Below are 15,378 nucleotides of genomic sequence, written 5' to 3'. Positions count from 1 at the left end.
ATAAGGCAGGGAGGAGTTTGCAGGCCGCGACAGCGGTCTGTATGTATGGACGTGGCGGAGAGAGCAATGGAACAGTGAAGGAGAAGGGAAGGGAGGAGAAGAGAGCGCAAATGGATGGATGAATTGATGGATGGATGGTGGTCCATAGTGCAGGAGGATGTCGCCGTCATGGTGAAGGTGGCAGAACGTCTACCTGCCCACCACCACTTCGCGTTCCTGAAAAAGCATTAAGCAAGGTTGGACTGGCATCGTAATATCGAAGACTGGTCGGTTGCATTGAATTATAATTAATCATATTACCATCGACAATTAGTGAGAAGCAAACAATTATCTGTGATGCGAAGACATGTATCGATGGCGTTTTGCTAAATTATCCGAATATTATCCCCTGAAAATCCTCCTAACTACGCATAATGGTATGAGTTGTAATTTCATTGACGTTTAAGGGCATTTCAATACACAGAAGCATTAAGGGAACAATTAAGCACATTTTTAGGAGTATTCAACATTTTTGGTATCAATGTGTTTTACATCGTTTGGACGTCAAATTAATGAATTCGTGCAATTTTTTTTTCTTTTTCGAGGTTAAGGTTTCATGAGAGGGGTGGAAATTTTTTTTACGATCGAAACATTCGATATTCTCGTATTACATTGTCTTCATATCTTATCTTCATAAAATCAAATCATATGTTATATTACCGGTCATAATTCTTGCAATGTTTATCACAATCAGATACAATAATTTTTTTGGTATGAACCCTGATATTCGAAAGCCTAATTGGGTCCCGACTAATCTAGTCGAACCGGTCCGCTCACTAAGGGGTAAAACTCTTCAACGTGCATTTTTTACATCCACAAGAATTCGAACCCGAGATCTTGCATAAGCGGAACAAGCGCCGAACCGCTTGAATCGACATGCATTAGTAACACAATAATCTTTTTTGAATCTATAATAATTCATACTAAAGGATTCTTTGTAATTTAATGTAATAATATCCGAACCAATGCTCCCTTGCTTTCCATCTGTTGTTTTTTTGACGTTCTTCTTTGCTTGTTCTACTTTCGTTTTGATTTGGTCCAGCTCGAGTTATGGGCTTAGTGCATAAAATAACAAAAAGGCGCCATCAAGGTCGGTGGAACGTCCTTGATGAAGCCGTTGGATTACCAGAACTGCGAGGAAAAACAATCAGAGACGTCCACAAGTACGAGCAGTTGTAGCTCTACCGGTCAGGTGATATTATATAGCGATCACGACGAAGACAATTATAATAATAAAATTGTTCAGTTTTCGATTAATAACTACCCGATTGTTTACACGTTTACGATATATAATTTGTAACAAATGTTAAATTATTTGGGTTTCCAGAGGGCCGACATTTGTTGCCTCCTCTCACTGGTTTACGTAATTTTTCTTTTGCAATAGGCTTCGTTTTGTTTCTCATTTGCATATAACTCAGATAGGCATCCGAGGTTTCAACCTGCGGCCGCCCAAACTTTGAAATTCCTGTTCAATGGAAGTGTCAAATTTTTTTTTTCCTTTTTAGTTTTTCCAGAGCTGGAAAGTTGTTTGTAATGGTCACATATTATCATGGCAGAGCTGTATATTGCACTCAAAGGAACGCACTGGAATTACTATAATTGTAATCTCGATTATTATTGCACCCTTATGATCATACAATTATTCCAAACCACCAACGCTGCAATGTTGTATCTTATTGAAAGCATAAAGGGAAAATAGACCGAACATACGCTAGATCACAACATAGGACAGACACAACATTGGGAAAACTATTTGCTGATTTATTGGGAACAAAACGAGGAGGGCCGGGTTCATTTCATCTTCTTCCTTGCTTCCTATGTCGGGCTGGTTCATTTTATCAATGATGCTTTAGAGATCAAGCTTTATGTTTAGCGCATGCTTCACCTTCTTGACAAGATCGCAATCAACCGAATTGGAGGAGGTCTTGCATAAATCTGATTAATAGAGAAGGGAGAGACTCAATTAATAGAGAGATCTGATGATATGATGAATTGCAATGAGATAGAATGATGAAGAAAGATAATAATGATAATGATGATGATGGTGATGATGATGATGATGATGATGGTGATGATGATGATGATGATGATCGTAGTAATAATAATAATAATAATTATAATGATAATGAATGTTGAATTTGCGGCACCTCAAATTTTCGACCATCATTGATTTCATTAAGCTCTATAAATGCTACAGGGATACTTGCATCGTTAGTTGCTCCTTATGAACTTTCACCCTCATTTGTTAAAGTGGGTAGAGTTATTGGCCAATTGATCAAAGAGTTTCCACATACACCCATTTATGATCACACTAATTTTTGTAGTGATGCTAATATATTTTTTTTTTGTGAAAATAACAAATTATATATTTTCTGAATGAATAGGAAGGTCTTAATAAGATCAAGGAATTCACTTACCTTATATGTTTGTGTTCTGCAACACATGGTCTTTACATATTCTTACCATATAAAATGATCGCAATACCGTACAAAATGGACTATAGCGTTTTTAATTGATTGAAACTATATACTATTATCCACCAAAAAAGAAAAATACTCTTGCGATTTGCAGTTTACATACGTTCGGAGTACTTCTCAGCAAAAAAACTAATATTACACGTGAAGATCAATTTAGGAATTTATACTTAGTCATAAATCGGAAAGCTAGTGGATTTACCGTTGCATTTTATTTTGTTTATATTGCTTCGGTTTTTTCTTTTTTGTGTTATAAAAATGAATGTGCCATGTTACATATCGAGATGGTGGATGATCTGGCTTTGTATTGGGAAGCAACTGAGATTTTTGGTTAGTTTCACGTACCGCACATTGATTATAAACACACCTTTTTTTTGCAAGCGGCTGTTAGATCATGGTTGCTGAAGGTATCAGATCAATTTGAGTAGGGCAGTTAATTCCACCACCAATATGTCAACAAGAATTTGGGTAGATTATCTCCAAAGGGGGGGTAAAAAAAGTTGCGTAACAAACACCAAACCAACTGTCCAATCCGTATACCACTAGCATGGTGATCTAGTGGTTAAGTATCAAGCGTTCCACTTGAACATCACGAGTTCGAATCTCACTGAGGACGTAGAGCTCGCCACTATGTGGGTGTATTATGGGATGGCGGTGGCGGGCCCATAATACTTAATCCAGTGGACCTTAAACTTAATTCACTAGTGTGTTGGTAGATTAGATTCCCTTAGTTGGGTAGCTTTTTATTCAGCAAAAAAAAAAAAACTGTCCAATCCGCATGAAATGGATAGACGGACAATGCTCCACCATGCGTTCATCAATGTATTTACTGAAATAACTTGATATTTTTTTACTAAGACCTGCATAGAAATAGACTACTGACATAATATCATACCTTGATTGGTTTTTTGTATCCAGATAATGCAAAACAATAAGACTTATTAGCAGATTAATAGATCACTTCGAATGGCATATACATGACACATTCTAGGTCAAGTAAAGACTCTGAGTTTCAAGCACGCTTGATAAATTTGTGAATCTAGAAGTTTATTTCAGACAATTGAAACATAAAGAAACCTCAGAAACGAAAGAAAGGGGAAAGTGAGGAAGAAGGAGATGTAAAAATCATTATGGCATTAAAATTTCCATGGTTTAGCCAAGGCTTAGTCAAAATCCCACAAGGCTTGGTCAGGATCCCACTACTCGTTACACCTACGGTTCTACCGATTGGGAGAGATTCAATAGAATCCTTTTCCGGAGCGAAAGGCCAAGTATAAGAGCATATATATGGTGTACATTATACATTTAGTTGGAAAATATTAACCCATATAGTTTGAATTGGTAACATTTTTCACATTGTATTATCAACTTTTTCCTACTATATGGTGATAAGTAAAATTGATAAGGTTCTCTCGCTAAAGTAATAACATTGCGCATGTATCATATTTGCAAATACTTTGAATAGTTATTTGACCGATCCATTTGTCAAAATTTTCATTCTATAATGTTATTTCATTTTTCTATCATACTATCTCGATTGACTTGCTTAGTAAATATGAAAGAAATAGAACAATATGATATCATTAGATGTAACCATTCGAGTTCCTTCAAAAATTAGGGTGAGAGTGGCGGAGATGCAACATATGCCATTTTTTTTCCCCTTGTTTTTGGTAAACTTATGCCAATTTTTGATCCCTTTATTACGTAAATACTCACAAATCAGAGGATATCGGAGGATCGACGTACGTATTAGGAAGAAAAAGCAATTTTCGGAAAAAAGAAGCCCTTACGTTTATAATTTCCTTCAGTACTCTAATGAGCTTCTACTTCCTCAAAAGGAGAGGAGGTACAGGTAATAGATGAAATCAAACAACAACACGGTAACCTACGACTGATTTAAGTCGGCGGATTGTTCTTAAAATGTGGCATAACCAACTTATCCTTCCCTAGAGCTCTTTTTTCCGCCAACAAAATAGTCACAACTCCCATAGCAATTGCGGACTCCTCCAATCAACTATCGTAAAGAGATTGACCAGTCATCGCTGCTGCTGATCGACTAGTAATAAGATGCACCAGAGAATGCTAGTTAAAAACGTTAAAGTTTGACCTAAAATTCCCATGGTAACACAACCGACTTCGGCACAGAGGATTTGCTGCCTCATACTCAAGTGCCTAACAATAACAAACAAGGGTATTCGTACAAGCAGTATCTAGAACAGAGGATGATCTATCTTAGGTTTAGGGGAGTCAATTGGTCCTGCTAGATTTTGATGGTGTGTTTGGTTTTATAGTTAAATAGAGTTGAATTTTTATTTTAATTGGATTGTAATTATTGTGTTGTTAAATTATGAAAAAAAAAAGTGAAAAAGTAATGAATAGTTGAGAAAAAATAATGATTGTATTATTGAATTGTGGAAAAAGTAATGGATAATTGATAGAATTTTATATTAAAAATTGAATTGAATGATTAAAAATTTGAAGAAAATAAAAAAAGTAATAATTGTGCTGTTAATTTTGTTGTGTAGTGAGTAGAGTTAAAGTTAGAGTTAAAATTTTAAAATCGTGATTGTAAAACCAAAAATTTCCTTGGAGTACTCATAGTTGGCAATATTTTTCAAATTAATTCGATTGTTATTTAGAAAATACTTCAAGGAACTGTAATAAAGAAAAAGTAAATCGAACCCATTTTATTCTCTCATGCGCTCTCCTACATGAAAAAAGGGAAAACATTTGTGCTTCATTCCTGGAAAAGTCTCACAAAACTCTATCTCACATTATCCTATCCACAATTTGAAACAAACAAAGAAGACTGTTTTCTCTACTAACGTGAGTGGGTTAGTACACGTGGTTCATCACGTACTTTTCTCAAATAAATTTTTCGATATGGGTCTTGTCAATAAAAAATATTACGATTAGATTGATTTATTCCATCGTAGGTCGGCCCTCCTCAAATTTAAATTAATCACGACTCATTAAATTTTCAGATATCAAATAATATATGCTCCAAAAACAAACAAACAAAAAATTTCTGCTTACGTGTACATCTCTTGGACACTTGGCAAATCTCATGTAAGTAAAATTTCTTCTATCCATCTTTATCAATTTCAATTGATTTTTTCCTCTCAACTTTTAATATACAACACAATTCCTTTATTCCAGCAATTAAAACCACCATTGTTGTTTCTTTGAAACAGAAAATGATTAACAAATGTAGGATTTTCATAGGTTTTAATTTCCTATGTAATTAACTAATTGATAACCCCCAATGTAAAATTATAGAAATCTCGAGCGAGATAAATGTAAAATGTTATGTTCAAATTTTAATGATTGAGCATTTATCTATCTTTTTATTTACAATATTCATTACAAAATTATAAAAATATTAATATTTTATAAGATTAAGGTACATTGTACTAGTTCTTGGATTCTAAGTCTGACACTGATCTAGAAGGTCGTGTTTTCAACAGCTGGATTAATGATATTGGTGGTGGTTTTTTTCCTGCTTATAAGACAGGCTCACAAGCCAAGTACTTGTGGGTGGCTATTTAATATCTTATCTAAGTCATAAAAAGATATCAATATTATGTTGCTTTTGACTTTCTTCTTTGCCTGTTCTCCTTTCGTTTGATTTGGCCCAGCTCGAGTGATGGGCTAAGTGCTTAAAATAATAAAATCGCACCATCAAGGTCGGTGGAACAACCTTGATGATGCCCATGAATTACCGTAACTACGAAGGACGTCCACAACTACGAGCAGTTGCAGCTCTACTGGTCTCATGATATTATACAGCGATCATGACACAGACGAATATAATAATAAAATTGTTCAGTTAATGATTAGCAAATGCCCGATTGTTTACGCGGTTATGATCTATAATTTGTAACAAATATTAAATTATTTGGGTTTCAAGAGGACCGACATTTTGTTGCCTCTACTCAATGGTTTACGCAATTTTTCTTTTGTAATGGCCTTCGTTTTGTTCCTCATTTGTATATAACTCAGATAGTAATCCGAGGGTTCAACTAGCGACCGCCCAAAACTTTCCCGTTTGATTTTAGGGTCAATTTTTAAAATTTTAACTCTAATTTTAATTCTACTCACTACACAACAAAAGTCAACAACACAATTATTACTTTTTTATTTTTCTTCAATTTTTTTAACTATTCAATTCAATTTTTAATACTAAATTCTCTCAAGTATTTATTATTTTTTCACACATTTTTTCATAATTCAACATCACAATCATTACAACACAATTAAAATCAAAACTCAATTCTACTTCACTATAAAACTAAACACACAGAAATTCCTGCTCAATGGAAATGCCTTTTTTTTTAAAGTTTTTCCAGAGCTGGAAAGTTGTTTGTAATGGTCGCATATTATCATGACAGAGCTGTATATTGCACTCAAAGGAACGCACTGGAATTACTATAATCGGTAACCCGATTGTTATTGCACCCTTACGATCATACATTTGCTGCAAACCTTCTACGCTGCAATGCTGTATCTTATTGGAAGCATAAAGGGAAAATAGACAGAACACACGCTAGATGACAACATAGGACAGAAACAACGTTGGCAAAACTATTTGCCAATTTATTGGGAACAAAATGAGGTGGGCTTGGTTCATTTCATCTTCTTCCTTGCTGCCATCAACGGTGCTTCAAAGGTCAAGCTTTATGTATAGCGCCTCCTCCACCTTCTTGACAAGATCGCTATCAATCGAATTTGGAGGAGGTCTCGCATAAATCTGATTAAGAGAGAAGGGGGAGTCTCAATTAATAGAGATATGATGGTACGATGAATAGCTATGAGATAGAACTATGAAGAAAGATGTTGTGACAAGATGTCGAATTAGAAAAATTTAACCGAGAAGTAAGAACAACGAATACTGGGATATACAAATCTTCTGAGTGAGAAAAACGTCCACGGACAAAGTATGAAGATTCCACTTCATCCTAAACCTTATTTCTTGTTCAACTTCGTTTATTCCGTTTAGTCTTACGGATACCATTTCCATCCAAAATTAACAGTTTTCAATAAAAATTATATTTAAATAATAATAAAAAACGAAAAAAAAAAAAAAACGTAACAAGCATCGGCATGGAAGCAGGGCAAGGAGAGGAAGAGAAGGCGGAGGGGACCTGCTGGCGCCCCAACTGCTTCGGCCACCAAGATTGTTTGAAAAGGGGGTTTTTTGCATTGTCTGCAGCCATGGATCTGTGGAAGAGAAATCTGGGGTTAAAATTGATGAAAAACAGGGTAAAAAATATGGTCTTGACAAGGTAGCAGAAGGAATGTGCCCCCTCCTCTGTCTCCGTTGCTGCTTAATTGTCAACTCAACGCTGTCTTTGCAGTGGACATAATGATTCTCTCTCTCTCTCTCTCTCTCTCTCTCTCTCTCTCTCTCTCTCCCGTTGCCTTCAAAATAAATCTACATATCACTTTTCTCTCTCATTCTTCGCTTTTCTCCCCCTTCCTTGCAACGGAACATCTTTTTGCAGGAGGAGGAAAATAAAAAAAAAGATTCTCAGAGTTGGGGGAGGGGGTGGTGGGACCTGCCGGCGTCCACCCTCGCTTCGGTTTGCTCGCCGGAGACCTCGCCGGAGTGGTGGGGGCGCCAGCAGGTCCCCCGCCCGCTTTCCCTCTCCTTTGCCTGTTTCCTTTCCCGATGCTTGGTAGGATTTTTTTTTATTTTTTTATTTTAAATTTTTTTAAAGTTTTCAAATATAAAAATTTATTAAAAACTATCAGTTTTGGATGAAAAATGTAATGGTAGGATCAAACGGAACAAAAGACGTGTTTAGGACGAAATTGAACAAGTTTCGGGACAAAAATGAAAAAGTTTCCAAAGGTAGATGATCAAAAATGGCTTTTTCCCGACATACATACTCTTGCTATTTTCAGTTTACATACATTTGGAGTACTTCTCAGCAAGAAACTATTATTACACATGAAGATCAAGTTAGCAATTCATACTATAGTCATATATCGAAAAGGCAGTGGATTTATTGTTGCATCTTATTTTCTTTAAATTTGTTCTTTTTTTTGTGTTATAAACATGAACATGTCATGGTTCATATAGAGTTGGTGGATGATCTGGCTTTACATACCTTTTATGCAAGCGGCAGTTATATCATGACTACTGAAGGTGTCAGATCAATTTGAGACCTTGAGTAGGGCACTTAATTCCACCATGAATATGTGAACAAGAATTTACGTAGATTATCTCCAAAAAAGATTTTAAAAAAAGTTATTTAGCAAACACTAAACCAATCCTCCAATGCGCGTGAGATGGATAGATAGACAATGCTGTATTTACTGAAACAATTTAATTCTTTTTTGCTAATACATGCATAGAATTAGACTACTGACGTAATATCATTACTAGTTTTTATTATCTAGACGATAGGATGCAATAAGACTTATTACCAAATTAATAGATCACTTCAGAATAGCATATACATGACACATTCTAGATCAAGTCAAGACTAGGAGTTTCCAGCAAACCAAATAAATTTGTGAATATAGAAGTTCATTTCGGACAACTAAAACTGAAAGAAACCTTAGAAACGAAAGAAAGGGGAAAGAGAGGAAGAAAGAGATGTGAAAAGTATTATAACATTAAAAATTCCATGGTTTCTAGCCAAGGCGTAGCTCAGGATCCCACTATTCGTCGCACCTACGGTCCAAATAATTAGGAAAGAATCGATAGATTCCTTTTTGGGAATAGAAGGCCGTGTCTAAGAAAAAGTCTGACATGCAACGGTAATACCATGTGGTAATGTCATAAGCCAATAAAAGTTTACTATTTTGATTTTTAGTATGTAAATAAAAATAAAAAAATCTATTGTTGACAAAAATAATTCATTGTTAGCAAAAATATTTTTTATGTTCTTGTGATATAATTCTACGTGGTACTAATGTTACACACGAGACCTTCTCGTGTATAAAAGCATATATACGATGTATATTATATATTTAGTTGGAAAATGTTAACACATAGCTTGAATTGGTAACATTTTTCACATTTTATTTATCAACTTGTTTCCTACTATATGTTGATAAGTAAAATTTGTAAGGTTCACTAGTTAAAGTAGTCACATTGCGCATGTAGCATATCTGCAAATACTTTGAATAGTCATTTGATTGTTCCATTTGTCAAAATTATCATTCTATAATATTACTATTTCACTTTACTATTATACTAGCTCGACTTGCTTAATACGTAGGAGATAAATAGAATAATATGTATATATCGTCTGATGTAACCAATAGAGTTCCTTCAAAAAGTAGGGAGAGAGTGGCTGAGTTGCAATGCATGCCAGCTTTTTTTTTTTTGTTTTTTTTTCTTTGTGGTAAACGAATGCCACTTTTCTTTTATCCTTTTTTACGTGAATACTCGCAAATCAGAAGATGTTGGAGGATGCATTCGAAAGAAAAAGCAATTTTCGAAAAGAAAGCCCTTGCTTTTATAATTTCTTTCAATATTCTAATGGGCTTACTTCCTCAAAAGGAGAGGAGGTACAGGTAATTGACGAAATCAAAGACCAACTAGAATCTGATTTACTTGGAATATTGCTAGTGACATGAGGATCCATCAGCTGGCCCATGACTGATTTAAGTTGGGAATTCCGATTGCTCATAAAATGTGGCATAACCAATTTATCCCTCTCTAGAGCTCTTTTTGCCCCTAACAAAATAGTCACAATTCCCATAGCAATCGAATCCCGGACTCTTCCAATCAACTATCATAAAGAGATTGATCAGTCATCGCTGCTGCTCATGATCGACTAGTAATAGGAGGGACCCATGGACCGAGTACTTGTGACTGGCTATTTAATCTCGTCTAAGTCACCAAAAACAGCAATATTATGTTGCTTTTGACTTTCTTCTTTGCCTGTTCTAGTTTGGTTTGATTTGGCCCAGCACACGTTATGGGCTAAGGCTGAATCTATAATTCATATTTATAACCCTTATAAAAGTGTGAAACTCACTCTCTTGTTTCTCTATTTTTGTTTATTTCCAAATTTGGCTTGTTTGGTGTCAAAGTAAGATTTTAATGCTGCGTTTGGTTTCATAGTAGGATTTTAAAATCAGATTTTAATTTTGAAAAATTGTGGTATAAATGGAGCCCACCATTTGACTTTGTATGAGTTATTTTGTTTTGTTGTGAGTAGAATTAGATTAAAGTTGTGATTTTAAAAATATACTCACAAACCAAACAAGACCTAAAATACTACTTTAACTTAATTCTACCACAACAAAACAAAATAACTTCTACAAAGTTAAAGGGTGTGCCCCATTTATATCACTTTTTTTCCACAACAAAACAAAATAATTTATACAAAGTCAAAGGATGTGTCCCATTTATACCACTCTTTTTCAAAATTAAAATCTAATTTTAAAATTTTATTTTAAAACCAAATGCAGTATTAGAATAGACGCCTTCTCCCACAGTGGGTGCCTGCACATAATTACAAGACGTACCTTTTCAAATAAAACTCTCACGTAACTTGACGCCTTTAACAGAGCAAAGGAACCCACACATACGCTTAGCCGCTTCATTTTTTTTCTTTTCTCTTGCCGATTCAAAACAACGCCCAATCCGTCCCTGCGCCTACGTTGTTCTATCATTCGGTGGATTGGATACGCGCTGCAAGTACGCACAGAAAGTTTGAATGGTTGTTTGTTCGGTTCGATTCATGAAAGCCCCTCCGATATAATCCATTTAAGTTCAAATCGACCAACACAGCCCCCTCAGTTCTTCTCTTTTCTACCACCGTCGGTTTGTGGTTGATTGCCCACATTAAAATGCTTAATATACTTGATGCATTTCTCGATACATTTCTCGCCTGCCATTGATCATTCTTTGAAATTGTTTTGAGGCCATTGTTGCCGCCTGCCACGTCCTCGATGGAAGTCCGCAATGAACTTGCCATTATGATTTATGCCTTCCTGTCATTGGCTGATCGCCACTGCCTTGGTCTTGGATGTTCAAAGCTACTCTTAACCTATGTTATTGAGTTAATCTCCACGTGTTCTGCCATTGTTAACGCATGCGATGCAAATATACCTATATATATATATATATATATTCCACGTGTTCGGCCATTGTTAACGTCCTTAGATTGCTCTTGCTAAAATATCATCTCTCTCTCTCTCTCTCTCTCTCTCTCTCTCTCTCTCTCAATGTCAATTAGGTTTTGACTAGGTCTGATTTTCCTAGGATGGACTGCTCCAATGCCTTCACCAGCATTCTGAAACTTTGCAAATTGCAACTGCTAATGATGCGCCATGTAAATCTATTGTCCCACTCTTGATTACAATTTATAGAGTTGAATTTGATGAATTTTTGTTCCATCTCTTAATTTTGGATATGCCTTCTTGCAATACCGAATAACGATCGATTCTGATTGGATTGGGAGGTAGAAATGGTCAACATGACCTACAGTGGGCGGCCATTGAGAGGTTACCAACCTTGGAGAGGCATAGGAAACCAATCTTCGAGATGGAATATAGGGGAGGCGAGAAAATGGTGGTTGATATCACTAAGCTCGGGCCTAGGGAACGACACCTGTTAATGGATAAGTTCATCAAGCACACTGAGCATGAGAAACTTAGGCTGCTTCGGAAGATACGCGAGAGAATAGAACAGAAGCCAGGCCTCTGCGCTGAGAATAGATTTTCGACTTAATCCTCTGTGACATGGATCCTCTTTCTTCTTATATCTTCTGTTCTTTTTCTGTTCCATTTATACAATGTCTGATAAATCTTTCCGCTTGGCTTTGTATCAGACCATAGAGTGCTTATTGTCAATGAGTCGACCAATTGAAACCTTCCCTTTTTCTTTTCTAACCCCAATGGCCTTTGTAGTTTTTTTCTTTCCTAAATCTGATTGCTTCGTATTACGTTTTTGTTAATAAATGGATGTTTTACTTTTGTGAAATTTTCCTCGGTAGGGTTGATGTGAACTTCCCACGATGGAGGTGAGATATAGGAGTCACTGCAAGGATGCAAACTGAGACTGTCCATGGAAAGCCGCTCCGGACTCTCTGGAATTCTCTGAATGACACTATTTGTATAAGTATAGAATGACGGTAAAAAGACTTCTTTTTTTTCGGTAAGTGATGGTAAAACAAGTTTGCATGGAATTTTATGATCAGGGCTTTGCAATGTTTCCGTTTTCATGGGGGGAATGGAGCCAAGAAAAGCATCGTCGAGGGTGTTAGCGGAATGATTAAACCTGGGAGGTATTGGTGGCAACACAATCCAATGAAGAAGCTAATTCTAATAATTATTGTTCAATTTGTCCAGGATGACTTTTCTGCTTGGCCTTCCGGGATGTGGGAAAACCACCTTCTTGAAGGCACTCGTAGGGAATCTACACGGACATCTCGAGGTTCCATGCTTCCTTTACACTTTATATAATAGAAACCTCTGAAATTCTGGAAAGTGAATTTCTTTTCTTGGACACACTCTTGGGTTTATCTGTTCTTTTTGTTTCTCTGGTTGGTTCTAGATAGTTGACAGAGGAAGTTTTGTCCAACGTCTACAGTTTTGTACAACGTCTACAAGCGTAAAAGACTTCGGCTTACACTAGCCAATATGACTTGCACATCCCTCAGATGACTGTGATGGAGACATCGGACTTCTCAGCCCGGTGCCAGGGTATTGGACTAGAAGGTAAGTTCTTTCCCCTTACACGGGTCTGGGGAGCATATTTTGTACAAAATACAACCATTTGAAAATGAAAATCTGTAGCAATTCTGAATGACAATTGATGAGAGTAAAAGAGTACGTGACATTGTTTTGCTGTTTAACAGTGAAGATACTTTGATGGAGGTCAGCAGAAGGGAAAAGGAGGCAGGGTTTGTTCGGATCCAAATGTAGATACCTACATGAAGGTAAACGAATTCTTCACGAAGATTTCGTAGTTTAAGGGGGTGGAAGTGTAATGTTTATGCAAAGTTAAGAGAGGAATTTCTTCAAGCAGCGAGATGACTTCCCAAGCATGTAATGTTTGCCCTATTTTTTAAGGTATCTCTCTGAAGCTGATGGCTATAATTATCATTGTGTCTTCAGGGTGTTGCTATAAACGGATTGAAGAAAACTCTCCAAACAGACTACATTTTGAGAGTAAGTAATTTTCTCCGGCTGAGCCATCCGCCTCTTTCGGGAATTTTCGAGTTTTATAGTCTTTTCTTCAGATCCTTGGGCAAGATGTCCATGCAGATAGACTTGTCGAAGACGCGATGAGGAGGGTCATTTCTGGTGGCCAGAAGAAGAAACTGACAACAGGTAAGTTCTAAATTAACAATTTTTGCAGATACTTATGCTGGCGACCCTGCAAGAAAAGGCTCCAAAAAACTCCGGTTTTCAACTGCCAGCACACATAAAAAAGATGATTCAAGGTTATTTACGGAATAGAAATTTTAACTTTCACGTGGATAAATTTCCCATGGAAATGTGCAGGGGAGATGATTGTTGGTCCAAACAGAGCTCTCTTCCTGGACGTGATTACAAATATGGCTTAGACAGTTCCACCGCATTTCAGGTCGTCGTTTTCCTTTAGCAACCCGCACGAATAACAGATGCTACCATAATCATCTCCCTTCTCCAGCGCGCTCCTGAAACTTTCAACCTCTTTGATGATGTGATCTTACAGGCAGAAGGCAAAATAGTCTACCACGGTCCCTGGGATCATGTCCTCGAGTTTCTCGAGGATTGTGGGTTTAAGTATCCCGAAATGATATGAGTAGCCGTTTTCCTCCACAAGGTAAATGAATTACATCATTTAAATTATACTCTTCTTATTTAGTTGAGCATCTCGCTCGTCTCGATCGTGGTGCTAAAGCATGTATATACCTTGTCACTCGATGAAGTCCAGGTCATCTCTAGGAAGGACCAAGAGCAATACTGGAACCGCCTGGAAGTCACACCAAGTCACATATCAGTTAACACTTTCACGAAAAACTTCGAGGAGTCTTCCCTTGGGATGACGCTTGAGGAGGAGCTTTCGAGTCCACTTGATTAATCTCTAGAGTCTACCTAAAAGTGTGACTTTTCCTCATTTTTTTAGCTTGTAATTTCTGCATCAGTCTTGATGGCATGACTATAGATGTTTATCAAACACAAGTTGAGACCATTGCATATGTAAAACAAATGTACCAGTCCTGTCCTTGTATATGTTAATGTCCATGTTTCGATCTCCTTTCTCGTAGCTTATCTTAAAAATAATATTCTATAGAAAAAGGACATAATAGAAGTATCAAAATTTGTTGGTTGCTATGGCAAGGTCAGTTAGCCCATTGGGAATAAATTCAAAATAAATTATTATTATTATTATTATTATAATTATCAAAGGAAAGGTATGTCAATATAGCTTCTTGAAATGTGTGTATCTATAGACATATATATATATATATAGCTTTGAAGGAACATTCAGGACAACCCATTGAAGGAATGACGATGCACTTGCATTTCTTTTCATGTAAATAATATGTAATCATTCACCAATCAGGTGTAGCTCAATTGGTAATGGGCTAATATTTCAAGTAATAGGTTGTGGGGTCGAGTATCTTTGGAGACTTGGGAGTAAATAAGGGGGAAATGTCCCCCTCGAACCCGCTTGCGATAGTAGTACTTTGACTATAGACTTGTGGATTAGTAGTGTTCATTTGTCCAGTGAGGACTCAAAGATATCTACCACGAGCACGGAGCATCCTTGTCTTCTTCTTCTTCTTCTTTTTTTTGGTAGAGAAATCCTTGACGAATGCTTTGAATTACCATAACTACGAGTTATGGTAATACAGTCACTTTGAATTACCATAACTACGAGTTAAAACAATGAGAGAGGTCCACA

The 15,378-nt window shown here is 36.4% G+C and overlaps 2 long non-coding RNA genes across 9 annotated transcripts; one reads left to right on the top strand and one right to left on the bottom strand.

Moving 5' to 3' along the window:
• Positions 1–6,913: 6,913 nt before the first annotated feature.
• LOC116192183 lies at positions 6,914–8,019 on the bottom strand. Its single transcript, XR_004154021.1, has 2 exons — positions 7,658–8,019; positions 6,914–7,263 (listed from the first exon to the last, which is right to left on the bottom strand). It is a non-coding gene; the product is annotated as an uncharacterized LOC116192183 (long non-coding RNA).
• A 3,608-nt stretch (positions 8,020–11,627) lies between these two features.
• LOC116214386 lies at positions 11,628–14,732 on the top strand. 8 transcript variants are annotated; one of them, XR_004158283.1, is made up of 10 exons: positions 11,631–11,812; positions 12,476–12,636; positions 12,831–12,915; positions 13,040–13,199; positions 13,340–13,420; positions 13,599–13,652; positions 13,724–13,814; positions 13,989–14,070; positions 14,182–14,292; positions 14,404–14,732. It is a non-coding gene; the product is annotated as an uncharacterized LOC116214386 (long non-coding RNA). The 8 variants fall into 8 exon arrangements; XR_004158284.1 differs by having other exon boundaries at positions 11,632–11,812; positions 13,072–13,199; XR_004158273.1 differs by having other exon boundaries at positions 11,633–11,812; positions 13,036–13,199.
• The last annotated feature ends 646 nt before the right edge of the window (positions 14,733–15,378 follow it).

Source organism: Punica granatum, chromosome 1 (genome assembly GCF_007655135.1).
Source record: "Punica granatum isolate Tunisia-2019 chromosome 1, ASM765513v2, whole genome shotgun sequence".
Lineage (NCBI taxonomy): Eukaryota > Viridiplantae > Streptophyta > Magnoliopsida > Myrtales > Lythraceae > Punica > Punica granatum.
The sequence above is the reverse complement of the archived record's forward strand: the minus strand, read 5'-3'. Positions and strand labels throughout refer to the sequence as shown.